The 12507-nt window shown below is 40.7% G+C and overlaps 1 protein-coding gene across 9 annotated transcripts in view; it reads right to left on the bottom strand.

The window, feature by feature from the left end:
• The window catches only part of LOC106582854 (forkhead box protein P1-B), a 140372-nt gene extending 133549 nt beyond the window's left edge, over positions 1-6823 (bottom strand). For all 9 annotated transcript variants that reach the window (XM_014166390.3, XM_014166391.3, XM_045705055.2 and 6 more), the window contains exon 1: positions 6787-6823. The gene's annotated coding sequence lies outside the window, so the exon portion shown is untranslated. The remainder of the gene's footprint in view (positions 1-6786) is intronic.
• Positions 6824-12507: the final 5684 nt, after the last annotated feature.

Here is a 12507-nt window from a genome sequence, read left to right as displayed (position 1 = left end):
AGAGGAGCCAAGGGAAATAGCTCAATTACACACATGGAGCTCCAGCATCATGTGGCTGTGCTGTGGTAAACAGATGCAGGGGGACCGTCTCTAGTAAGTGATCAGTCAAGCAGCTGTCAGCGGGACTTCATCCATTCACTTGTTGAGATGATATATTCTTGTTGCTCCCCCTCACTTACACAAGCCCACACAATTTGCTTACAGGCCTGAGCTGATCAGCCGATTAAATTGCAGAGGATATCATTAACATTGTTCCTCGTGTCACCAACGTTTGTTGCACTTTTACAGCCAGTCAAACAGACAAAACGGTTTTGCATGAACTGGGATGGATAGGCTAAGTATGAGTGTGGCTTAGGTCCCTTCCTCTCAGAGAGCCAGACTCTTCTCTGTCTGTGACACTAGCCATTCCACTCATTAAATACATAACCTGAAAAACATAAACTGGGAGAGACCATATTACAGTACTAACAAGTAAACGACAAAAAGTATATTCTTTATGTCAATAAGTGATGTTATTCTCAGTCAAATCGCTCCGTGCTCAACAAAGAGCATTCAAGACGATATTCCTCTTGGCTGTTGTCTCACTGTGACGGTGCCTCACACTGTGGCGTTGACTGTGCCTCATACAGAATGTCTGTATGAGGGCCTTTGAGAGCGTACAGTACATCTAATCAGAGCTCCTGTCCAGACCTCAGATGTCAGAGTGAATGGGAGGCAGCTTCAGAGGGAGGCCCAGTACAGCCTGGTCTCATAGACTAGACGTAACATAGTAAATGTAAATGCAACTTTTCACCTACTTACTACTTTTTAGCTACTTTGCAACTACTTACCATGTTAGCTAACCCTTCCCCTAACCCTAGCCTTAACCCTTTTAGCTAACCCCAACCTAACTTGATTTGATTTAACCCTAACCTTAACCCCTAGACTAGCTAACATTAGCCAGCGAGCTAATGTTAGTCAGCTAGCTAGATTAGTAAGATATAACACGTTTTGCAAATCCGTAACATAATGTACGTTTTGCAAATTCATAACAGATATAATTTGTAATTAGTAACATATAATTCAAAATGGGTGATGGACACAAATAAATACATACCATAGGAAACGTAACATATCATACTAAATGGAGTGTCTCTGATTTACGTAAAGAATAATACGAAATGGTCTGAGACCAGGTTGAGTAACCAGGCCTGTCCTGTCCTCCCTTAGCTCAGACAGGAAACAAGGAGCAGCGCTGGCACTGCCTTGCCTCATCTGCCTGCCACTGCCAGCAGCGCAGCACTAAGTTCACAGGAGCCGTGTCTAACTGCATGCTCAGCTCAGCGTTGGATGGCTCGTTTGATTCCAGGCAGTGTGGCACATCTGTTGCTTGTCACATCGCATCGTAGCTCCATGTCTGCGAACAAGACATGACCCGCGCAGCGCGTTGGTCCGCACGTCTCATGCTCTCTGTGTGTTGACAAACAGCGCTGAGTCTGGCCCAAGTACCTGCATGTCCACAGTCACAACGGTCAGGAGGTGGGACACGTCGCTAGCTGTACAACCACTGTCAAATACTCTGAGTCTATTAATACTCAGTGTATTGTAAGAAATTAGTTTGAGTGACAGTGTAGAAATCAATGTGTATATTATCAGTCATCCAAGGAGTGCTGAAAGAATATTCAAAAAGGTATTTCTTAATGGCCATGGAAAAATGTAATCTAAGGAAAGAAATTATGGAAAGTTTTCACTTAACCTAAGACCTCCTCAGAATTGGCATAATTTTATATTGAGAATCAATTACTTTATTCCAATATCTATAGAAATACTTTATTGCTCTAAATCAAATCTCAATAAAGGGTATATAGGCTTCACAATGTACTTGGACATAATAGTAAAAAGTGCTTTAAGTGCTTTTAAAGAAAGCGCCAGAATATATTCCATGCGAAACTTACATTGTAAGCTTAAATACATCAGTGATGACCATTGCTAATTGATTATTTCACCATACATCTATGAAGTACACGTCATGCAATAATGAAATTACATTGTTTCCCATCACCAGCCTGCATTTAGTGGGAAGAGCAGCACTAAAGAGGCTAAAGTTGTTATAAATGGACCTGTTTCAGAAGCTCTGGTTTTCATGTATTCAAAAGTACTTTACTTCTGTGTCCTTGTCTTCTCTAATCAATATTCAAAAGTGCCTGGTAATTGGAAGTTTAAGATACATTTACATGCAAAGGATTGTCTATCATATTCATCAACTACTTACTTGGCTGACACAAACCTATCAATGAGCGTTCTTTTATTGTCGTGTTATCTTTAAATTATGAGATGAGTGTTTGTGATACCAAAATGACATTTAGCATACCTCTTACCCTAAAACACTTTTTTTTTAAGTAATAATAATAATTGGAAAATTGACCAAACGTTTGAATTTCCACACGTATTAAAAGCCAAACTGGTTATGTAAATACCTCTCCTCCTCAGAAGGTGGGGGAAATATTTAGATGGCTCATTTACATTATCAGATAGCACAACATTCATTTGTTCCATTCAATATCAACCTGTTTTGCAAGCGCACAAGACACAACACAGATGCACCACGGCTTATCATGCCACACAACACAACAATACTGATAAACTGATAAAATGCCAGAACATAACGATGGAACACCATGACAACCCACTCAACCAGCCACATCAAACCTCAAGATACCAGTATCACAACAACAACGCATCATCAAGATATCAAAACACATTCCAAAAGAATATGCTGTGCACAAATAGCCTACAACATTACAACGAGTCTCTAATGTATTCTGAGAGGGTTTATTTGTTTAAGGCCTGCATCCAAAGGATCAGTCTGGCCTTCATTAGTCTCCATCTGACATCTATGTGAACAACATGTTGGCTAGCCCCAAAGAGCTGCCCAACGCATTCCACTGCACATATCACAGGTTGTTATCATTCCAGAGAGAATTCTACATTGGTGAACACCAGCACTTTAATTAGAGCCACTATTTGATCATTCCACAGCTGGGCTTTATTAAGGAGCAGTGGTGCAATTTACTTAAGTAAAAAATACTCTAAAGTACTACTTACAGTTGAAGTCTACATACACTTAGGTTGGAGTCATTAAAACTTGTTTTTCAACAACTGCACAAATGTAATGTTAACAAACTATAGTTTTGGCAAGTCGGCTAGGACATCTACTTTGTGCATGACACAAGTCATTTTTCCAACAATTGTTTACAGACAGATTATTTCACTTATAATTCACTGTATCACAATTCCAGTGGGTCAGAAGTTTACATACACTAAGTTGACTGTGCAGCTCGGAAAATTCCAGAAAATGACGTCATGTCTTTAGAAGCTTCTGATAGGCTAATTGACATCATTTGAGTCAATTAGAGGTGTACCTGTGGATGTATTTCAATGCCTACCTTCAAACTCAGTGCCTCTTTGCTTGACATCGTGGGAAAATCAAAAGAAATCAGCCAAGACCTCAGAAAAAAACTGTAGACCTCCACAAGTCTGGTTCATCCTTGGGAGCAATTTCCAAATGCCTGAAGGTAATACGCTCATCTGTACAAACAATAGCACGCAAGAATAAACACCTTGGGACCACGGAGCCGTCATACCGCTCAGGAAGGAGACACGTTCTGTATCCTAGAGATGAACGTACTTTGGTGCAAAAATGCAAATCAATCCCAGAACAACAGCAAAGGACCTTGTGAAGATGCTGGAGGAAACAGGTACAAAAGTATCTATATCCACAGTAAAACGAGTCCTATATTGACATAACCTGAAAGGTCGCTCAGCAAGGAAGAAGCCACTGCTCCAAAACTGCCATAAAAACGCCAGACTACAGTTTGCAACTGCACATGGGGACAAAGATCATACTTTTTTGGAGAAATGTCCTCTGGTCTCATGAAACAAAAATAGAATGGTTTGGCCATAATGACCATCGTTATGTTTGGACAAAAAAGGGGGAGGCTTGCAAGCCAAAGAACAACATTCCAACCGTGAAGCACGGGGGTAGCAGCATCATGTTGTGGTGGTGCTTTGCTGCAGGAGGAACTGGTGCACTTCACAAAAAAGATGGCATCATGAGGCAGGAAAATTATGTGGTTATATTGAAGCAACATCTCCAGACATCAGTCAGGAAGTTAAAGCTTGGTCACAAATGGACAATGACCCCAAGCATACTTCCAAAGTTGTGGCAAAATGGCTTAAGGACAACAAAGTCAAGGTATTGGAGTGGCCATCACAAATCCTATAGAACATTTGTGGGCAGAACTGAAAAAGTGTGTGCGAGCAAGGAGGCCTACAACCCTGACTCAGTTACACCAGCTCTGTCAGATAGAATGGGCCAAAATTCACCCAACTTATTGTGGGAAGCTTGTGGAAGGCTACCTGAAACGTTTGACCCAAGTTAAACAATTTAAAGGCAATGCTACCAAATACTAATTGAGTGTATGTAAACTTCTGACCCACTGGGAATGCGATGAAAGAAATAAAAGCTTAAATAAATCATTCTCCCGACATTTCACATTCTTAAAATAAAGTGGTGATCCTAACTGACCTAAGACAAGGAATTTTTACTAGGATTAAATGTCAGGAATTGTGAAAAAATGTGTTTAAATGTATTTGGCTGAGGTGTATGTAAACTTCCGACTTCAACTGTGAGTCGATATTTGGGGTATCTGTACTTTACTATTTATATTTTTGACTACTTTTATTTTAACTCCATTACGTTCCTAATGAAAATAATGTACTTTTTACTCCATACTTTTTACCTGACACCCAAACGTACTCGTTACATTTTGAACGCTTAGCCGGCCAGGAAAATGGTCCAATTCACTCCCCTATCACGACAACATCCCTGGTCATCCCTACTGCCTCTGATCTGGCAGACTCACTAAACACACATGCTTCGTTTGTAAATGATGTCCGAGTGTTGGAGTGTGCAACTGGCTATCCGTAAAAAAACAACAACAAAAAATAAAAGTTCATGGTGTCGTCTGGTGTGCATAATATAAGGAATTTTACTTTAACTTTTGATACTTAAGTATATTTAAAACCAGACCTTAGACTTTTACTCAAGTAGTATTTTACTGGGTGACTCACTTTTACTTGAGTAATTTTCTATTAGGGTATCTTTACTTTTACTCAAGTATGACAATTGGGTACTTTTTTCACCACTGTAGATGCTCTACAGATGGTCCTACTATCAACAAACTATCTGTTTAGAAATAACTGCTTGCTAAACTTACGATTAGGTTTAGTGTTAGGGCTAGGGTTAAGTTTAGGGTTAGGATAGGGGTTATGGTTAGGGTTTGGGCTACGGTTAGTAGATAGTTAAAATGTTACTGATAGTCTGTAGACATCTACTGATGGACTATCCAAATAACCCAGTATACCTCTGCCTAGCAGTCAGGGACAGTAACTGGCACTAGCAGAGCTAACCTGTACTCATACCGGATGTCTGATACCCTACTCTAATCCAACAACAACACCATCCAACCCAGTGGAAGACAAACTGTGTTTCATCTCCGCGTCAAGGCACTGGACAGTGTTACCATATGAAATGTGACAGGATTTCTCTATGGAGGCTTAAGTCATACGTAAGTATTCAATTGCAGACTGAGGATCATGGCCATATGGTCACAGAATACAACCTGACCAATATCTGACTGAAACAGACAAGAGACTGAACAGATAAATGTAATCTACAACATGTCTCGCCAAGGTCAAAATGAGCTCTTAACGCAAACACCAGATTTAAGTCTGAGCCTCCCGAGCGTGAAGGTGGTGTGGTCGGTAGGAAGGTCAGCCATGTTTAGTGTTTACAGTATACTCCAGGCTTTGAAATAGTTCTGCAGTGTGGAGCCTGCTCTGGGTCATTGTTTGTTTTGGATGTGTTTATACACCACACACAGTGTAAATGACTTGGGAGACGGTGCGAGGAGACTTACAGACATGAACCTGCATATAGTATCTGGTCATGTTTTTGCCTTGAATTCAGTCACAACCAGCTGGGCACAAATGTCAATTCCACACCTATTCCATGTTGGTTCAACGTAATTTCATTGAATTGAGGTGGAAAAAACTTTGATTCAACCAGTGTGTAACCAGTGGGATCTGTGACTATACGGTGGTGTGGATTCGGGGGTTACGGTACAGGGAACCTATGTTAATCATGCATTGTCACTAACATTTCTGCATCATTCAAAGTAATGTAAATACTAAAATGGCAAAAAACAACAGATCAATTACAATAACACCTGTTACTACAGATGTAGGATCTTAATTTAAGACAGTTTTCTACGGCAGGAAAATAATCCTGTAGCAACAGGATATTTGAATTATTATGTGGATTATAATTCATAGATATTTTTTGTAGGGGTTGATTTTTTTTTAACGTTATGGCAAATGAAGTCTGGCATTTTAAACCTTGAAAACACTACACGTTTGCATTTCCTGCAGTGCAGGACAATTCTCCTCAACGAAAGAGTGATCAAATTAAGATCCTACATCTGTATGTAAAATCTAATTTATTGTTTTGCAATCTCAATTTTCCTTAGATGTAAACATTTGCATGTATTATGTTTCTCTGAGATATAGCTCAAACACGTGTCATGTGGGTTCACTTGACTAGGCCTATGTTTAGTTGAAAACCCTCTATACAGGAAACTCTCGTCCATGGATGCAGTGTATTTAATATGAGTATTTGAGTATAGATCTGTCATGTCTATTAGGAGTCTCTGGTTGTGTCAATGGGGTCTTACTCTAGTCACTTACTTTGATTTCTGTATCCAAAGGGGGTCACCACTGGAGTCTATTGGCTGGAGGAAAACACAAGGAGGTGGAAGAGGGGGAGGGAGGGAGAGAGAGAGGGGGGGAGAGAGAAAGGAAGGGGGGAATAAAAGTGAAAAGGAGAAAATGATATTAATATCAGTAGGAAATTAAGAAATCAATGGCACTCCTTCAATAGAAAAACACAGTATTTAATTCCTGTTGGGTACCACCCTGTTATTGAGAAACAGTACTATGCTAGTAAATACTCTATGTCACAATGTGTGCTTGCGTGCGTGCGTGTGTGCGTGCGTGGTTGCGTGAATGAGTGAGGTCACTTTCAAACAATTCTTCATTAGAGCAGCATCAAGTAGGTTGTTCCTCAGAGCTTATTTTCTTTCCATGTTTTAAATATCTTTGGATACATATTTAGCATCTCAAACGAGAATTCCCTTGATTAAACAAATAAGGGCACACTCAGAAAACTGTAATTGAGTTCAAATGTATTCTAGCTGCGCTCTAATTGCATTTAAACACCGTTCCACCCTAACCCTAGACCCACAGCTCCTTCTGCTTAATTACTGCCCTCTGAAGACAAATCCCTCCGCTGTGGATGGAAAAATAAAAAACAGTGTAAGTTTTATGGCACGTTGTTAAAAAGACCTATAAACTTTTTGGGATTCAATATAAATAAAACCTCAGCCCCAAGTCGAGGGCTCAGAGAACACGCAGCACACTGAAATAACTTGTTGGAACATTGCACACCCCATCTCAAATAAAACTCCACAGATTAACACCAACATCCTGTGGCTTACTTCTGTCACTCGGTCTGCATCCCCCCTCCACTTTTTCTCTCCTTTTTAAAACATAGAGGGAAGAAAAGGCTAAATGTGTTTCCTGAAAGGAAGGAGAGGTGGAAAAAGCCCATCCTGCCCTTGGAATCACCACCGTGCGTCCTGTAAGAGCTACCCGCCACTGGCCTTTCTGCAAAGGCAGCAGAACTTCCCTGAGAGGAGAGGGGACTGTCTGCCAACTCAAACAGGGCTCCCTCTCCATCTCCCGGCGGCCAGCGGCCCACGGGTTTGCTCTGCTCAGTGCTGGTGCTTCCTGAGGGCTCGCTGCAGCTGGAGCTCTCTTAATAAAGGCAACAGGGAATGTCAGAGAGCTACTGTAATCTCACTAGCCTGCTCCTGTCAGCAGGACGTTCACAATCAAAGCAGAAACAACCCCACGCATTGTTTTTTCCACCAGCCCCATCCTAAACTTCCCACGAATCACAAAGACAGCACGACGAGAGGGCAACCGCTGTTCCCTGATCTTGCCAAACAAAATGCCAGGAGACCGGGAATGACATTCAACTCTGGTTTAAAAATACGAGCAGTTAGAAAATGATTAGAGTCTTATTTTATTGTTGAGCGCCTGACACAGGAGAGGAAACCAGAACAATCAACCCAACTTACTTTTTTTCTGCTGAATTTAGAAACACTAATTAGTTTTGCTCTCATAAACCCAACCTGAAAACGACCAATTGGAAAGTGAGAATGAGACGTACAGCAGAAACAAGTACTTGTCATTCTCCTATTAAAGTCCCACATCCACAACTTTACCGCAATGACTTTCACACTGCTCCCATGGTGAGCCGAATGTTACCTACTAAACGCAGTCACATGCTCATCTTGATAAGTTAATAGGCCTTTATGTAATCCTTTAGCAAGCCTTTTACAGAGTTTGTAGGATAGTATTACTGATCTAGAGAGCCACATCAAACCCAGTTGGAGAGGCTTGGTTCAACAGATGTCTGAACAACCAGGCTGACCTCAGCACCAGCTGGGCTCTACCATGAACCAACCAGGGCCAGACAGAGAGAAAGTTACCTGTTTGCAGCTGCCTGGTTTACATGAATTTCCTGTTTCAAGGGTATCGAAACCACTATATCCCTAGTACCTATTGACTAACAACTGGGACCTGTACCTTCCTGTGCTAGCCTATCACGCAGCGCATTCTCTTGCCAAGTCGTGTGGGTTTCATGTTTAGTTTGTCATAAGAAATGAATGATAAACTTGTCTTCAGGAATTTTCACTGCTATTCCCCCAGCAAACAGCAGAGAGTGTTTCATCACTGTCGGGCCTAAGACTGATGGCCTGTCAGAGCCTTCCCCTGCTCTCCGGCTACAGCTTGTGGGCTGGGAAGTGGCTAAAAAAAGGCCACAGCTACACTTCCCTGGCTTGCTCTTTTTACCGGGAGTAATTCTCAGATGCCAGGTCGCTGCCAACGTCCTTGCAGCCAATGGCAAAGAGGCCAATAAGTTCACATTAACTGCAGAGTGTAACTGCGCTGAACATCTGCTCATGAATGAAAGCGCTGCCCACTAACTCAGCGAGTTGAGGCCTGCTGATGAAAAATTCAACACTCTCCTCGCTGGGACGCATGTTTTGCGCTATTCTCCTGAGTCCCCAAAATTATATTAAGAGAATTTCAGTGCGGCCCAGTGTATCTGAGAGAACAGCTGGTGCTGAAAAGGGATCTGCTGCTCGCCGGGAGCTCAGGGACTTCACACGGGATCAGCCTTCTCGTACACCATTTGTCCTTGAAGGGAAAAAATCTGTGTTAAGCACCCAGGTAATAATAAGAAACCAACAGCTACATTTAGCTGATTACACTACCCATGTGTGCAAAACCAAACTGAGAATAACCAATGAAGACATGAATTGAAATGGGGAGGTGGGGGGGAGTGGACAAAAGGGCAATTGTGACAATAAGTAGCACCCTCTGGAGACATCTGCATACTGTAACACTTCTCCTTTGTTTGGCTTGTTTCCTGATTGGAACTCATTAATTTGATAACTAGGGGGTTATCAAAACCAACATGGAGGTAGAAAGAGGAGTAGACTCATCCAATACAGTACATGGGCACCACAACAACGTGATGAAGTGAATAAATTATTTACCCTAAATTACCTGGTCACACGCAGTCTTCCACTTATACTGAGCAAATTTGAAATATCTCTTCTCATCAGATGGTGAAATAGCCTCTGTTAAAAATAATACATTTAAGGAAGTGAGGATTCTAACCAAAATCTAAAAATAAAAGTTTACGTTACATTTGGTGATTTCAGTTCTGTCTTCCTTTAAAACGGAGATGGTAGGCATCACTTCACTGATACAAACATGTGGCACGCACAGCGACACACAATCATTCATTCTCTCCAAATGCTTTTCTCTCTATTGCTTGCTTGTCACAATATCTCTCAGATCACCAAGTTGTCATTCCTCCAAAAACCCAGTTTCACGTAAGAACACTTGTGTGGGACAAACTCACTATTATGTTTACAGACGAGAGAACTACTAATTTACTGCTGGGCTTCCTGTATGTTCCGTTTAGAGCGAAATGATGGCATATGAAGGAGTTATACAGTATTTAAATGATCATGATGTTACAACCCCCTCCCCGAAGACCATGCGGGTGAGTAAAAAATATTTTACAAGACATTTGGCTGGTGACAAATCACAGCACTTTGTCTTCCTGACACCATGCCTCCTTCCTTCTTCAACCTCCCAACTTCACATGGTGATAGGAAATCACACATTACCACACTGGCAAACAATTACAACCATGTCATTAACGAAAACCCTCCCTGAGCCAGCGCTTTGCCAGACAGACACAAAGCATGATAAACCTGACAACACAACATGTCTTCATGATGTCGTAGAATAAACATAGGATTGATCAATCATGACACTAGGACACACATCCAATTCGGACAGGAATCAAATTGGGTGGGCTGGGTGTCAGTGCTTTGTTTAACAAAAGTATCATTACCACAGTCCCAAACAATCATAAGTTGGTTCCAAAATCCAAAACTAATATCAAAGCCAGAAGGTAGAAAACTCAATTTCTCACTTTATATTAAAAGTCAACCTTTTAGAACAGTTTTCCCATTAAAATGACTTAATCAGATATTAAGCATTAGTATCTCTTTTAATCTCCAAGTGTCAGCTGGCAAATGAAAAAAGCTAGCCTCTGTAAATATGACTGCTTACTTCTAACAAAAGCATTGTTGACACGTAATGTAATTTCAGCGGGACATCCAAATGAAAGCACTACGGGGTAATATAATGCTCTTAATGAGAATTCTTTCCAGCTCGAGACCTTGGCGAGATAGCCATAATGCATGGCTTCTCTTTTTAATAAAATAATTGTTACAGTTATTAAAGATGAATCTCATCAGAGGCAAGATGACAAAATAATTCATTACCAAAACCCAGGCTTTAAATAGCTGCAAATTAAAATTCCCCTGAAAATATGCTTCCTGATAAATGGGATCGTTATTTCATATAAATATTGGATATAGTGTGCCCTTGAAAGGAAAGAAATATTGCAACTGTCCATTAAAAAGTTTGCAGTATAAACCAATGAACAGTTTAATCAATAACAAAAACACTAACAATACCCATACTTTAATTATTGCTACAAATCTGTTAAATATGTCAGGATGTTAGTCTACCCAAAACTAATTTCTGACACATGGATCAGAGGAAGAAAAGTATTTAAGACTCATATAGATGTAGGATCTTAATTTGAGCCAGTTTGCTACAGCAGGAAAATAATCCTGCAGCAACAGGAAATGTGAATTATTATTTGGATTTTAATTAATGGACATTTTTGTAGGGACTGATACATTTTTCATAAGGGACAATTAAGTCTGAAATTTCAAAGTGGAAATTACAAACTTCAGAAGCCTTTTTAAACCGCATTGCAAGAAAGTTATCCTGCAACAGGGCGATCAAATTAAGATCCTACATTTATAATAACTCCTACATATGGGAGTTAACAAGGTAGACCACTGAGCTACTGCCTACACGGAGGCGCCCACGTCCCTCTGAGCACGGGGAACCACGGAGAACCTTGGACTCACTACTCCCACCAGTACATTCATGTGTAAAAAGAGAATGTTTTGAGGCCCATGGTTCCACTAACTCTCCCCAGGCCCCTCCCCGCTCACAGCTCTTCTCAAGTCTTATTTGTGTATTCAAAAGAAATTATTTACAGTGATGGCATGGAAACTTCCCAGCATGCCTTTTAACCTATCGTTTTTCACTCTCTTCACAGCAGGCTGTCCAGAGGAAATGCTTTATTAAGATCCCAGAGACATAAAGAGCCAGGGTGACATCCTGCATTACTGTCTAAAAGGTAAAGTTATTTAGACCAATAAAGCACTAATATATTGTTTTAGTGGAATTACACAGAAGTTATCTCTACCTTAATAACATCACCACAACCCCTAATGTTGTTAAGATCAATAAAGCCTATTAAAGTAATGACCTCAACACAGATAACGCTGTATACTGGTATTACGAAGCACAGAGAACAACTGAAGTCAAATCACAAACCATTCTAATACGGTTCAAAATGTGACCCGTTTCAGGAAGCAAGGCGTATGTTGCATGTCACTACTTCACAGAAGAGGCATTTGTACGTCTTTTTTTGTATTTTATCAAAATGCATTTTTTGGCAGAAATGCCTTCTGGAACATGTGAACTTGTATGTGCCTTAATAACAAACTTGTATTCCCTATGTAAATACAAATAAAATTGTTAAATTACAAGCCAAGTTGGTTTAGCTATGGAAAAAGCCAGGAACCTTCCTGCTAGCCATGACTGGCTGAGATAATGGATGGGCTGGACATGCCAGGGGATGAGTGTGGATTGGTCTGCCAATAATCTATA

This window comes from Salmo salar, chromosome 22 (genome assembly GCF_965601325.2).
Source record: "Salmo salar chromosome 22, fSalSal1, whole genome shotgun sequence".
Classification (NCBI taxonomy): Eukaryota; Metazoa; Chordata; class Actinopteri; order Salmoniformes; family Salmonidae; genus Salmo; species Salmo salar.
Note: the sequence above shows the minus strand (reverse complement) of the source record. Positions and strands in the feature narration are given on the sequence as shown.